This window comes from Nomascus leucogenys, chromosome 21, assembly GCF_006542625.1.
Source record: "Nomascus leucogenys isolate Asia chromosome 21, Asia_NLE_v1, whole genome shotgun sequence".
Taxonomy (NCBI): domain Eukaryota; kingdom Metazoa; phylum Chordata; class Mammalia; order Primates; family Hylobatidae; genus Nomascus; species Nomascus leucogenys.
The window spans coordinates 26,687,786-26,704,371 of NC_044401.1; positions in this window are offsets into that span (position 1 = coordinate 26,687,786).

The window sequence follows — 16,586 nt, forward strand, 5'->3', positions numbered from 1 at the left end:
GCTGGAAGAGATAAAAACAGGTTATTGCTCCTCCTCAACCTCAGTAAAGGACAGAAGTTTTACTCTATAGAGAGATTGTTACAGAGAGACCCAAACATGGCCACTGATAGTATATTATTTTCACATCCTAATGTGATTCATCCAGGAGTGCCTCTCTCCAAGATTTTCTTGATAGAAGGACCAGAGAAAAACTACCCTTACTTCAAGTTGAGAAATTGAAAGGATGTAACTCAGGAAATGTTAGGAATTTTGTATACTGCCACATAAAGACATCTAAGAAAATGAATCCACTAACAAATTAAGAAGCCGTAGTAAGAATTAGAAACAGATAACCTCATTAATACAGACTTTAAGTTTTAGGAAATCAGTAAGTGACTGTTTTTACTCCCTGTTGACCTCAGAGTTTGGCACATACTATAGCAGGTTCTCAATAGAAGTTTGTTGAATGAGTACATCAAGTTTCTGATTTCAGTTCTTAAGATCCTAGAAGATTCCCTGCTTCTTATAGATATCCCAGCAGTCATCCCTTAAAATACATGTATATATATGCTTTTTATATTTTCATATATATATATATTTATACTTTTTTATATATGACGTATATATCTTTTTGCTGACATTAGTTTAAATTTTGTCTTAATTTAAACTAATGTCAATTAAATACAAAAACAATAACAAAAGAGGAAGGAAAAAGGTTATAAGCCGTAAACTGTAGAAGTAGCTTGTTCAAGTTGGACTAGGGGACAGTGAAGATCCTTCCATCCAATGCTGGAAAAATAATTGTTCTAAGTCAGGGAAGCAGTTTATTAAGCAATTGATAGTCTTTAATATGTGCCTGCCTAAATTCAACCTTCAATGGGGGAAAAATATTAGAGTATTGGAATGCTGCCTTTGTTTCCCAGGATTCAGTAAGTTCCTATAGGAGAGATACAAGCTTTAATCCAAGTTTGTCCATCTGAAAAGAGAAAGGCCACTACAAGCATAAATGCTTTTTAAAAGATACATTTTCTACCTGTGGCCATTAAGCTGTGACTTCTAAACCTTATAATTATAAACCTTACATCAAAATTTGTGTTTGCAAAGGTTAGGAAGGGAGAAACACTGCACTAGCTAAGACTGAAACCCAAAAGAACCAATATAATGGGGTAGTCTCTTCTATCAGGCTGCTCTTGAGCTTTCCTTTTGTTGTTATTCTGAACTCCCTATCTGGCAAAGGTGTTAAATTTTCTCTAAAAGCATCATCGAGGAAAAGGCAGACTCTAGGCTTTGAGCATTTAAGAAGCTCTGCCTTACCACTCTGGCCTACTGCTTTATTCTATTTGGGCAGTAGCTTAAACCAAAGGCATTGAGCTGAGACCTGACACATTGAGAGGGTGTGGGACCTGTTGCTAAGAAACAGAAACTGCAAAGGAGAGATCCATATACAAAGATCCCAAATTCACAATTTTTAATTTTATTTATTGCTGAAGAATTCCTATCAAATGAAACTTACAGGCAACTATACATAGAGCTTAAGAAGGTGAGAGGAAGAAAAAAAAGGAGAGAAGAACAAAGAAGAGGAGGACAAGAGAAAATAAAGGAAGGAAAGAAGGAAGGAAGGAAGGAAGGAAGGAAGGAAGGAAGGAAGGAAGGAAGGAAGAAAGAAAGAAAGAAAGAAAGAAAGAAAGAAAGAAGAAAGAAAGAAAGAAAGAAAGAAAGAAAGAAAGAGAGAGAAATAAATAAGGGGAGAGAGAGGGAGGAAAGATTTATTGAAAAAGAAACCACAGGCTTGGTAAACAATGGTGCCTTATTATTTAACTGCAGAGGCAATCCGCATGGTTGTGACAGAATTTTCCTCCAGAGGTAGACCATCCCACAGTTGGTGAAGCCTCATAAATACCCCTGCAGATATGTCTATAAAGAACCTTGCAAAATTGAATTTTTTCAAAATTCCATTTGGGTATAACCAGGACACCAAAATTTCTGACCAAATAAATCATACCACTTTCAGGAAAGTGAGTAAATATGTGGATACTCCTCAGTGTCCCAGCCTAGCTTGATAATAATGAAAGCTAACGTTAATGGGACATGCACTCATTGTATGCAGGCATTGTATTAAGGGCTCATTGAATCCTCAAAATAACCCATGAGATAGTTCCTATCACTATGTTGGTTTGAAGAAAAGAAAACATGCTTACAAAAGTTAAGGGCATTGCTCACAGTTAGAAAATTTTTAAGGGTAAGAATCCAAACCGAAAGAATTTGACTCCAGGGCTAGCCATTGTAACAGCTCCACTCTAATAATTATGTAATGGTTTTGGACTCTTGACAGCTCTATACTTCTTCACATTTTCTCCTTATTTAGTGGTTTTTGGTTATGGGAGATTTTGCCCCTCAGAAGGTATTTGGCAATGTTTGGAGACATTGTTTATGTCACGAGGTTGGTGGAAGGGTGCTACTGACATTCAGTGGGTAGAAGCCAGGGATGCTACAAAACATATGAAAATACACAGGAAAATCCCCAAGAAGAAATAATTAATCAACCCAAAATATCAATAGGGCCACTGCCTTGCCTGGAAAAAAATTTGGCTCTTCTTTGTACATTGTGAGTATTGGGTGGTCAAAAGTACCACCCTATACACGAGTCAGCTAACCACATCTAAACTTGAATGAGAAGATATCGCATTGCCCAGACATTCTAGATGTAAAGTTGGATTCTTTTTTTGCTTGTCACCTATATGAGAAAGGGTAGGATAGTTTGTGATTACACATAAAGAAACTGAATATAACACAGGAATCCTTCTGAAATTATACATGTGGAGAGTGGTGTCAGAAAAATGGTGGAATAGGAGTACTGTGGCTTCACTGCCCTCAAACCAGCAACTATTTACAGACAAAAGATACCTTTGTGAATATCTCAGAATTAGGAAGTGAGGCTGAGACACACTGCCTTGAACTGCAGAAATTTGAGAAAAGCCATGTTCAAAGAGTAGAAGAAATGGTTGTCTTTCACCATGCTCTCCCTCCTTCAAGTCAGCACAGAGCCACACAGATGATTCCCCTGGACCTCCAGTTTCTACAGTGGGAGAAGTAAGACAAAAGTAGACATTCAGCTTCCCCATGATTCTGGGACCACTTACAGGAAGAATTGATACACCATAGTAAAAAAATAAAGGATAAAAATTATATAATCATCTCAATAAATGCAGCAAAAGCATTTGACAGAATTCCACACCCTTTCATGATAAAAACTCTCAACAGATTAGGTATAGAAGTAATGTGCCTCAACACAATAAACTCCATCATTACAAACTCATAACTAATTTCATTTTCAATAGTGAAAAGCTGAACATTTTTCCATCAGAGGTAAAACAAGAATGCTCTCTCTCGCCAATTCTTTTCACTGTACTACTAGAAGTCCTAGCCAGAGAAATTAGGCAAAACAGAGAAATAAGATGCATCCTAATAAGAAAGTAAGAAGTAAAATTGTCTTTATTTGATGATGACAAGATCTTATATGTAGAAAACCCTAAAATCTTCACCAAAAATAAAAAACAAATGCTTTTAGAATTGACAATTGATTAAGTTGCAGGATATGAAAGTGACATGCAAAAATCAATAATGTTTCTATATACTAATAATGAACTATCCAAAAACAAAATTAATAAAACAATTTCATTTATAATGGCAACAAAAAGATTAAATGCTTAGTTGTAAATTTAATTAAGAAGATAAAAGACCTGTATATTGAAAACTACAAAACATTGATGAAAGAAGTTACACAAAACACAAATAAATGGAAAGATATTCCATGTTCATGGAGTGGGAGATTTAGTATCGTGAAAATATTCATACTACTCAAAATGAACTACAGATTCAATGCAATCCCTATCAAAATTCTAATGTGATTTTTCAGAGAAATGTAATAAAGTAATCAAATTGTATGGAACCACAAAAAGTCTGAATAGTCATAAAAATCTTTACTGAAAAGAACAAAACTGAAGACATCCCTCTTCCTAGTTTCAGAACATATTATAAAATAGTATGGTACTGGCATAAAAATAGACCCACATGACCAATGGAACAGTATAAAAGCCCCAGAAATAAATTCATGCATTTATGGTCAACTGATTTCTGACAAAGATGCCAAGATCATGCAATAGGTAAAGAACAGTCTGTTCAATAAATGCCATTGGGAAAATTGGATATATACCTGCAAAAGGAAGAAATTGAATTCTTGTCTAACATCATATATAAAAATCACCTTAACATGGATTAAAATTTAAACATGGAACCTGAAACTACAAAATAAGATATAGGAGAAAAGCTCTAAAACACTGGTCTGGGCAGTGACTTTTTGGAAAGAACTCCAAAAGTACAGGCAATGAAAGCAAAAAGAGACAAATGAGATGGCGTTATACTAAAAAGCTTCTCCCCAGCAAAGTAAATAACTAACAAAGTGAAGAAACAACCCAGAGAATGGGAAAAAATAGTAGCAAGCCATACATCTGATAAGGGATTAATATGTAGAATACATCAGAAACTTAAACTACTCAATGACAAGGAAACAAATAACCCATTTTAAAAAATGGAAAAAAGAACTGAAAAGACGTTGCTCAAAAGAAGACATACAAATGGCCAGTAGGTACATAAAAAATGCTCATCATAACTAATTATTAGGGAAACAAAGTTGAACTTATAATGAGATATTTCTTTAAACCTTTTAGAATGGCTTTTATCAAAATAAAAATGAAAGATAAATGTTGTTGAGGGTACAGAGGAAAGTAACTCTTGTGCATTTGTTGGTCAGAATGTAAATTAGTAGCCACTATGAAAAACAGTATGGAGGGTCCTCATAAAACTAAAAATGGCATAACTATATGATTTAGTAATTCTACTTCTGGAAATATATCCAGAGAGATTGAAATCAATGTGTTAAACGGATATCTGCACTTCCATTTTTTATTACAGCATTATTCAGAATAATCAAGATACAGAATTGATCAAAATGTTCATTAGTAGAAGAATGGATAAAGAAGATGTAGTGCATATATACACAGTGGAATACTATTCAGCCTTAAAAAGGAGGGATATCTTATCATATGTGACAACATGGATGAACCTGGATGACATTATGCTAAGTGAAATACGCCAGGCACAGAAAGACAAATACGACAGGACTTCACTTATATGTAAAATCTAAAAAAGTTGAACTCCTAGAAGTAGAGAATACAATAATGGCTACCAGAGGCTGGGTAGGTAGAGAGGAAAAGAATGGGGAGTTGTTGATTAAAGTGTACAAAGTTTTAGGTAGACAAGAGGAATAGATTTTAAGATCTATTGTTCAGCAGGGCGACTACAGTTAATGATAATGTATTATATATTTCAAAATAACGAAAAGAGTGTATTTCAAATGTCTCATCTTAAAAATAATGGGTAAGCAAGCTGAAGGATATGTTAGTTTGATTTAATCAATCCACAGTCATACATATATCAAAACATCAAGTTATACCCCATAAATATGTCATATGATTTATCGATCAAAAATAATATAAATAAAAAGAAGAATTAATTAGAATTACTGCAGAACAACAACAAAAAATTATACACATGGAAAAATAGATGTAGGTACTTTACATTCACAGAGTGGACTCTTATAGACATTAGACATTTTTGCTACCTATAACCACCTTCCTCCCCTTAGTGACTAGAACTTTGTCTTTCTCATTGAACTGCCAAATATCTTGGCCTACCTTTCTGGCCACAGACACAAATACATAATCCACTCATGACTGATCTTGGCACCTCATCCTTCTGGCCCAAAGATTTTTCCTGATGATCACATGGCTGTAACTAGTCCAGTAAGATACTTTCCTCAGTATTTTTCTATGTGGAGATTTTGGTGAAAATTCCTTTTATCTCTTGCTCTTTGGAGAAATGTTTTCATGTAGAAGAATCCAAAAGACTGGAGCCTACACCCACAGAAAAGTACAACTAAGATTGCAAGAAACAATCTTGCCAATACTGAGTCTTCAGTTCCAGTGTCTGAGATCTGCAAAGCAGCCCTCCCTTCTTTTGTAAGTTATATAATTTTTCTTTCAATCAATCGTTTCTTTCCTTGACTTAGATTTCTGTCCATTATTACTCTAAGTATCTCTATGACTACAACATCTCATGGGTATGGCTTTCCATAGAACACTAATTGAACAGTTTTGATGTAAATGTTTTCAAATCTTTCCCAGGTATAAAAGTCCTATAATTCTAGTGGATCTAAAATTCTATAATTATAGTGGTCTTAGATTTGAGCATCATCAAGCGAAATTAGTAGAGCACTTAAAGGAAACCGGATAATATTTATATATTCTGGATGCTGTCATGCAACATGCCCCACAAATTCAGCTTTCTAGAAACTCTGAAGCTGTAATCACTGGGCTCCTATCATTATAATTGAGCTCGTAGAAGAAAGTTCACAGGGGTGAACATAACATCATGGCTCTGACCAACTACTACTTCCCAGAGTGGCCTATGCACAGTAAAAGTAAAATTAAATTAAGCACTAACATAAAAATTTTAAAGTAAAATGCAGCATCTCCTCTAAAACCATATGCTCTTGTGTTGTCATTTAATATCCTGGGAAACCACCAAACTACAATGAAAGGAAAAGCAGTAGAAACTCTCCTCTGGTCTCAAACACATATATCCAAGTAGTGTATGTCCTAGCATGTCTATTTCAAAAACTGTAATTCTGACAGCATTGCAAAAACACCATAGCTCAGTGGTTAATCAAAACGCAGGAATGGGGAGCAGGTTACACTAACTACAGATGAAAAGATTTATGCATGTCAGAGAACTGTGAGAGTTCATGTTCAGCTAACATTATCCTCCCATTCACAAAGACAGAAGAAAATCAACTCACATGCTATTTAGTGTCAAATAGCAATCTTCTGCTATTATTCAAAATTTGCTTGAAAATGGCCTGAAAGTAAGTACCTAGCTATTTCTACATATTCCTTTGCATGTGTGTGCAAGAGAAGGAGACAAAAAAGAACACTTAAAAGCAAATGATTTGCGAATGATTCAGGGAAATACATGCACTTTAGATGCTGGTATGTGAGGAATGGGGAATAAGAAACTACTATTAGCAAGGTGAGTAGGAGAAAAAAAGGAAAAGAGAAAGGAGAAAAAAGAAATAGAAGAAATTAAATATATTACAATGTCGAAGAAAGAGAAACTTCCTTTAATCCTCTAGGTAATAATCCCATGCCGTGTTACTTTTGTCATGTGTGACAACAAAATACGTATGCTTTTGTAAAAATACATATCTCATGTAAAACAAACAATATTAGATTAGAAATAATCCAGCTACCTGAATAGTCTAAGAACAACAATAATTTATCTGCAAGATTTATAGGTTAAAATTATAATTCAACAAAGCACATTCAGAAGAAAATATGAAAATAAAGCCACATATGAATCAACATTGCTATTTCTTCTAAATTTATTTAACAAATTACTTCAAGCAATCACATGTTTTCAACTCATCTTGAAATGCTAATTGTAATATTTTTATATAACACTGGTAAGCATCTTTACCAGATATGGCTTTGGAGTTTAATATAATCTGAAGTGTTCAAGGTGTATTATTTTACATCAATAATATATGTTTTGTGAATAATAGTAAAACTAAGTGGCCCAGGGAATTTGTTAGAATACAAAGTTAAGCACCTTGTAGCCACGATGTTCTTTTAATTTAAAAATAAAAGTGAAGATTACAGAGAGAAATAAAAATAATATAGCAAAGGCACTGTGTAATGCCTTAAAATTTTGCTGCATCATTTACATAAAATTGAATTTATATTAAATTATACAATCTTTTAATTGATCAATAAGTGTTGCTAAATAGCTGGGAATATAAAATTCACAGCTACTTAGTTCTTTTCCTTTGAATCAGTCATATTCAAGTAAAGTTCAAACAGACTATGGGATAGGTTTTATTTAATCAAACACTGAATTTAGGCAAGTGTGTTTTTGGCTTGTATGTTGTTGTTTTAGGGAAATATTGTGAAGGAATTTAACTAAAGCAAAATCTGTAGGCCACCCTAAAGAGAATTTTTATGTGTATTCTCAAATTTGAAAGTTTGAAACATATTATACATACATTGAACGACTTAAAATTCCTTGTATCTTCACACTGCAGCTATTAGATTAGAGTAGACCTGTGGTTCTAAAACTAGTCTTCAAGGTGAAGGATATAAAGATAATTAAAGTGGTTACTAGACAACAGCTGCCCAAAGAATATACTTCACATTCCTTATAATCTCAGTGTCTTTCCATATTATGGACTGAATTGTGTACCACCAAAATGTACATGTTGAAGCCCTACTCACCAGTGTGAGTATTTGTACATAGGGCCTTTAAGAAAGTGATTATGGGTAAATGATGTCTTAGGGTGGGGCCCTAATCTGAGAGGACTGGTATCCTTCTAAGAAGAGAAAGAGATGTAGTGATTGGTCTTCTTTCATGTAAACACAGAGGGAAGGCCATATTAGGACACAGCAAGAAGGCATCTGCCTGCAAGCCAGAAAGAGAGGCCTCACCGACACCAATGCCAATGGCACCTTGATCTTGGACTTTTAGCATCCAGAACTGTGAGAAAATAAATTTTTGTAGTTTATGCCACCCAGTCTGTGACATTGTGTTATGGCAGCCTAACAATATACTCTTTGTCTTCTGTTTCTGGCTTACTTAGTCAACACTAAGCATATCTTGACACTTATTATCTTTATGTATCTATCAGTTTGTTTATTCAACAAATCATTGCCTATTTCTACTACATGCTAGGAATTGTTTTGATTCCAAAGTTGTTATCCAAAGATTCTGAAATCAAGTGCTCTTTCTCCTAGATCATAGATACTAGTCCTAGCCTGCCTTCTTTCCATTGCTTTCCCTTCTGTATAACCACCAGATTTAAGAGTTGATCAATGGCCATACTGCAGCCAAAGCAGGTATAAGTGTTACTTTTCCCCACTCCTGGTCCTCAGTTAAGAAGAAGGAAAAGGAAATTACATTTTTGCAAGTACTATACTAGATGTTATACGTATTTTATTTTATTTAGCAAATATAGACAGGAGAAACCTTCAGGAGCTGTAGTAGTTGAAGATTATTCTATAGGATTAGAATTCAAATACCAGTAATAAAAACGTTTTAAATTTAGAACTTTGGCTTCAAAATATAGATTTATATCATCTGAGTAATAATTGTTTCTACCTCCATATGATCTCCACAAAGACTGTCATGTTTCCTTCTATTCCATCTTGTCTGAGCTGCAAACTGACTTTTCCAATATCTTATATAAAAATTGAGATATTAACGGAACCCAGTAGCCCAACCTATATAAAATGAAGATGTATAACTAAATTTAGTAGTGGCTTAAGTAACTACATATAGCATTTAAACATACTTATCTTCTAAAAAATGAAAAAAGAACTTTTTAGTAGACTTCTTGAATTTTAACTTTCATGACCTGCCATTTTTTCTTCAATCAGTAGATGAAATGTAACTTGAAATCTATCACACAAGTAAATTTTGGTTTTCTATGTTTAATTTTATAAAAACTTGGGTATACTGAATCCTATGGGCATACGACCATGATTGTTTTAATATGTAGTAAATATAAACATTTCATCTGCATGACACAGTAACTTGAATAGGTTATATATGAGACAAATCTTTAGCTTGTAAGGCAGTATTTATAGCAAGAAATAGAAATATCACCAAGTTAACACATTCTCAGTATATATCTATCAACAAGTTTAATGTGGACGCCTAAAATACTCATCCCAGGGTATAAATGCCAAGCAATACTTTAGGTTTTGCCAAATTTCTAGAACTCTTTCAAAATTTCACAACAAGCTCTGAATTCCACTAAGTGATATTTTTCTTCCTCTTAATTTGTTTGGTTTGCAAAGGAAATGACATTTTCCAACATGTTTCAACTTAAATTAGTGTTTTCTGCTATGAAAACATAATTTCACATCTTGGAGAAACTCAACATTACTGACTCTGAATGGCTGTTATGGAAGCAGTAGCTATTTGTGAGGCCTTTTGCAAGGATGTGGTTGGTCCAAAGGGCAAAACTAAAAGAAATCTCAGTGAGCATAATAGAACTCGCATGACATGATCAGTCCTTAAATAATTAACTCTATTTAAACTTGTAATTTTTTTTTAGTTGGTCTACCAAGGAATTGGGCTAGTGGAAAGGGTATCTTGCATTAATTTTTATAGTTCGCATGTGTTATTTTTTTGATTTCCCAAGAATATTTTTATATTAAAGAGACAACAGTTTAATTTTTTAAAAGCTTTAAGCATATAGTTGTTTTCAAAAAATGTTTGTTCGTTGATTTATCACGCCATGACTTTGTTTTAAATAGTAATTGTATCAGTTAGCTCTGTCTGACATAACAAAATACCACAGAATGGGTGGCTGGCTGAAACCATAGATACTTATTTTTTATAGCTCTGGAAGCTGGAGTCCAAGATCGAAGTCTGGCAGGGTTGGTTTCTTGTGGTGATCTTCACATGGTGAAGACAGAAGGTGAATTCTCTGGTATCTCTTCTTTTAAAAATAAATATATGTATATATAAATATATACATATAAATGTATCTACATATATAAATATATAAATAATAAATGTATATATTTGTATAAATGTATGTGGTACAAACATAATTTTGTTACATGCACAGATTGCATAGCGGGGAAGTCAGGGCTTTAAGAATATCAATCACCTAGATAATGGACATTGTACCTGTTAAGTAATTTCTAACCATCCATCCCTCTCCCACTCCCTCATCCTTCTGGGTCTTCATTGTCCATTATCCCACACTCTACATCCACGTGTACACATTATTGAACTACCACACATAAGTGAGAAGATGAAGTGTTTTTTTTTTTTTTATGTCTGAGTTGTTTCAGTTAAGATCATGGCCTCCAGTTCCATCCATATTGCTGCAAAAAACATAATTTTATTCCTTTTTATGACTAAATAGTATTCTCTTCTTATAAGGATGCTAATTCTGTTGAATCAGGGCCCACCCTTATGAACTCATTTAACATTAATTACCTTCGTAATTGTCTTCAAATATAGTCATACTGAGAATTGAGCTTTCAGTATATGAATTTGGGGGTATGCAAACATTCAGTCCATAACAACAATGTTCCACCCAGCAGAGCCGAAGAGTCTCTGCCTTAGTGGGTTTAATATGACTTAGCTGACAGCCGAGAAGTTATCTCATAGACAATGGTCTAACCAGAAAGCTCTTGTACTTTCCTGGTAAGTCAAAAGAAGCACACACTACTTGCTAATAGTTAAGATTATAGGAACTTTTATGCTCTACTTCGCAGTGATAGTAAAACCATGCAGCACAGCCTCAAGAAAAATCCTTGTGTAGAAAAACCTATAAACAAATGATGCATGTTGAACATTTCAGTATATTAATTTTTTTCAGGCTATTCATGTTCCAGACTGGATTATCTTAGATATGGGTTTACAAAAATTATCTACAAAAGAAGCAAATCAAATAACGAATGTTTTCTGAGCCTCTATTATGTGAAACCATTACCAGCCATTTAAAGAGCACTCTTCCACAAGATCTATATGGCTATTTCCAATAGTTCGTGGCGTCAATAAACACCATACATCCAAAGCGTGTAATGACCCTATTGTTGCACATGAGGCTTTCCCACAGAGCCCTTTATTGCTAATATAAAATGAAAGAGATGTTGCTGCAAGTAAAGAAGTGGATCAAGCAGCAATATACACTACATATAAAAGAAATATAACTTCTCTTTCTAAAAATTCACTTAAAACTTTAATAATTCATATTCTCTGCTTCTTTGTGCCAAAGTGAAAAGGAGCAAAAGCTAAGAGGCAATGATTTTTACTACATGATATTACCCACAGCTAGCTCCATGAGAAAAAAAACATGGTTGTACTTTATCTGGGCTCAGGAGAAGTTTCTCTGGAATACAAAAAGAACACCTGTTTCTTCAGTCCCAGTTCTACTATTAGCTAACAATATGACCTTGGGTTAGTCACTTGGCAGTTCCCTCTCTGATGAACTTTGAGGAAGAAAAATGTCACCCACTTCTTTCAGATGTGGAATGCTACAATATGGTTTTCTAAATGTGTTTTTAGCCCACATAAGATGCAATGACATTAGCTTATGGAATTTACTACCCTGCAATATGGCCGAAAACATTGCCACAATTCGTCAAAAATTTTAATATATGCTTATAACTGTTGACTTGTTTCTCTTAAGAGAGAAAATAGAAAGAGTGTACAATAAGAGATGAAATTATTTTTCTCTCTGGCTTTATGTGAATAAGATCGAAGTTATTCAGTATGCCAGGTTCTCAATGTGCTGACTATCTCAAGAGATTGCCTGGACATTTTAATTGCCTCGGGTACACAAAGCCTGCTCAGCATGTGTTGCCAGAAAGTGCTACCCAAATGTTTTGGAGTCCCCAGGGTTTTCCTATACAAGCACAGTAGAAGTGCAAGCTCTAAGATTGAGTTTATGTCAAAGATCCTATTTTCTCTCCTGTATACACCCAGCTCTAAGAATGAGCCTTTTGTAAATGTTTATTTGTCCCTTTCTGAAAAACCTAAAAACTGGAAAGTTGGTAATGTATTAAAATTGTATTCCATGAAACAAAATGTTTTTCCCCTAAGCCCCCAGATTTCTCACACGACACATTTTTCAGACTTATGATTCTCAATGTTTGCTTTTCACTTTCTGAATGTTTCCTCTGGTAAGATGTGGCATTTTGTCCTTGAGAAGTGAGTGCAAGTTACTATATTTTCCTTCTTGGCCATCTCATGAGACAGGCAGTGAAATGCCAAGAATAAAGTAAACTGTACAGGAAAATACCATGACGTACTACATCTAGAAATATCTCAGCTTAATAGGTGTTGTGCCATTAACGGTGAATTTTATGGAGGTAAGGAGATGTAAATCTGTCATGTAGACAAAGATTTACAATAATATTCACTTCAGTAGATGATTTTCATCACAGTCAGGACCGTCAGGCAACTTGCGTGTTTTCTTGAGTCTCGTAAGTTATGAAGGCCTCCTCCTGTTAATCCAAGGTTGGGCTCTTGACCTTCCTGGGGGTTGATGCTGATGATGTAGTTTGCAACTCTTCCCTTCCATTACCACTAATGTGATTTCAGTCAGTGAGGTGGAGTTTAACTGAGTAGCATTTATTGAAAATGGTATTTGGAACAATTTAATTTAATAATAGTTTTCTACAAATAATGCATTTTTATGGTTGTAGTGTTATATATTTACAAGCAGTTCTAGACAGAGCCTTCATTTTCAAAAGATACACACAGTACATTACTGTGAGAAATAATTTAAATTGTATTTTTATACCTTTATTTCATAGTTGTGAGGGAAAATTGAATGACAATTTTGTTAGCTATTAATGTGAAGTCACTGGGAGGCAAACCATGTTTACAAGGAGCTATTCATAGACTTGGGAAATACCACTGTATTAGGAAAATAACAACTAAAAACAGGTATTCTCTTTTTATTTGTAATAAAGCAAAAAAAATTTAATAGAAAAGTTACATATAGCCTTTTGTTTTAGCTCTTTTGGTTATCTATTGTTAACTGAACATGCTAGATAAGAAAGAAAATAATTTTTAATATCATACTCCATTCCTTTCTATGTATTTGGATACTAGAAAATGTATGAGAAAAATAATTTGAGATATGATTATAACTTATATAATATGTATTAAATATGTATGCTAACATAGTTTTAAGTGGGACTTCCAGCCCATTGTTTACATTGGAGTCCTAAATTTGTGACTTTACAAAGGCTATTCATTAGACAATTTTATTTTAAAATTTAAGGTAAAACTGCAGAATTTATTTGACATGCATGTGTGTATTCTAGATTATATATGAGGCAGGAATGAAATGGCAAACTGACAGTTACAGTCAGAGCTGCCGGACCTGGGATTAGGTGCTGCCCGGAGGACTTAAGCCTTACCAGTATCAGAGTTCTGAAGATTACTAGTTAACTGGTATTCTTCCAAGGGTAAAAACATTACTGACTTTCTTCCTAGCAAAAATCCATAGACAGAATCACAGAGTAAACTGAAATTAAGCCAAAAAAGTGATGTTGCAGAGATAAATATCCGTGGATTATTTTCATTTTCTCTTCATTAAAGCTACAATACCAACCATGTTTGTAATTCATAGTTTTCTAGTAAATAAGGAAGGCAAGCAAACCGCAGTAGTGTGCTAAATAACACCCATGAATCCCAAAAGAGTATGATTTATGAAGACCAAAGGAGGCTTGATGGAGCTGTGAGCAAGGAGACAGTTACAGAAGGCTGCAAATAGAAAGACAACCTTCCTCTTCAGCCCAGACACAGAGACGTGGAGGCGGAGTCAGTCCTCTATACCAGTCACTACTCAAGTGCTTTATTTTTGCTTTTAAAATTTATTATTTACAAGATGTAATATTACAGCCATAAAACATACTCATCTGTGCAAGATTCTAGATAAAAACTCTCAGTAGTGGAAAGTTGGTTGAAATGTTCCAAACACTAATACACACAGTACCATATACTAAACCAATTAAGGTATTCAAAAGGCCACCGCTAGATGACTGCAAACGTCAGCATAAAGGTCACAGTTTTTTCAAATACTTTTGCAATGTGTATTAAAATATTTAATCTCATTTACTTTTAATTGCTGAGTTTTATTAAACCTTATAATTCTTTCACAAATAATTAATTACACACTATTACTGAAGAAGATATAGTATTAAAAGGGATAATTAGCATCTCAAACTTCAGTTTTCACTATCCAATCCAACCCATGAAGGAAAACATGTTGTTCATATTTTCCTGTAGGTTTTAATTCCAAATTTTGGAATTCAGCACTGAGCATTTTGGTCCCAGTATCTGCCACATATAAATTTGTTTCAGGACTTTTATGATGAACAGCAAAGAGCAGGTACAGGATGACAACATTTGCTTATTACAGTAACCATTCTGATAATTTAGATTTATAATAAAAGTTAACTTATTCTGCTTTTACTCTGTGTATATAGTTTCTATTTTAACCACTAATTATTTAAATTACTATAAATTCAATGATGAGAAAAAAATAAATGTTCATGGCATACATATGTATTAAATTTATTTCACACTTAAATAGAAATAAAAGTAGTACAAGGAGACACAGATATGTTCTAAATGAATAGTCCAACAAGAAGCACCAAGAGAAAAAGATGTGATGTTTAAATTACTAGAAAATGCAGTTTGTTATATGGTCTTTTAGAAATATAATAATATATTTGCATTTTAGACTTTTTGAAAAATTATGCTGTCAGGAAACCTATTTCACTCAGTCTAACCAAATAAATTGCCAATTCACTTAACCATAAAACTCCATCCCTTTTAAAAATCTATCATCAAGACATTTTGTGTTTTTTTTTAAACTTCCTCAAGTGTCTCCTCTCTGATCACCCTTCTAACAAAAGTGATCTGTGTTTCATAGCACTCTGTACTTGCCCTAATTATTAAACTCTATTGTTACTACTCATGTAATTACTTAGACCGGGGATCAGCAAACTACAACCACCAGGCCAATCCAATCCACTGCCAGTTTGTGTAAATAAAGTTTTATTGGAACACAATCATGTTTATTTATTTACATATTGTCTATCACTGCTTCCACACTACAACGGCAGAGTTCAGTAGTTGCAACAGAGAACTCATGGCCAGCAAAGCCTAAAATATTTACTCTCTAGCCCTTCAAGAAAATCTTTGCTGACTCCTGACAATAGTTATAGCAAGTTTCTTGACTGCCCATACCTACTAGTAAAATATATTTTGATCTTCCAACTTTTATTTTAGGTTAAGAGGGTACTTGTGCAGATTTGTTACATGGGTAAATAATGTGTCACTGAGGTTTGGTGTACAATTGCATCATCCAGGTATTGAGCACAGATCCAACAGGTGGTTTTTTAATCATCACCTTCCTCCCACCCACCATCCTCAAGTAAGCCCTGGTTTCTACTCTTCCCCTCTTTGTGTTCATGTGTACTCAATATTTTGCTCCCAATTATAAGCAAGTATTTGGTTTTGTGTTCCTGCATTAATTCACTTAGGATAACGGCCTCCAGTTGCATCCATCTTGCTGTAAAGCACATGATTTCATTCTTTTTTGTGGCTACATAGTATTCCGTGGTGTATATGTACCAAATATTCTTTATCCAGTCCACCATTGGTTAGCATCTGGGTTGATTCCATGTCTTTGCTATTGTAAAAAAAAAGTACTACAATGAACATAAGTGCACATGTATCTAGTGGAATGATTCATATTTCTTTTGGTATGTACCCAAAAATGAGATTGCTGGGTTGAATGGTAGCTCTGTTTAAAGTTATTTGAGTAATCTCCACACTGCTTTCTACACTGGCTGAACTAATTTACATTCCCATAAGCAGTGTATAAGTGTTCCCTTTTCTTCACAGCCTTGCCAGGCACCTGTTGTTTTCTCACTTTTTAATAATGGACATTC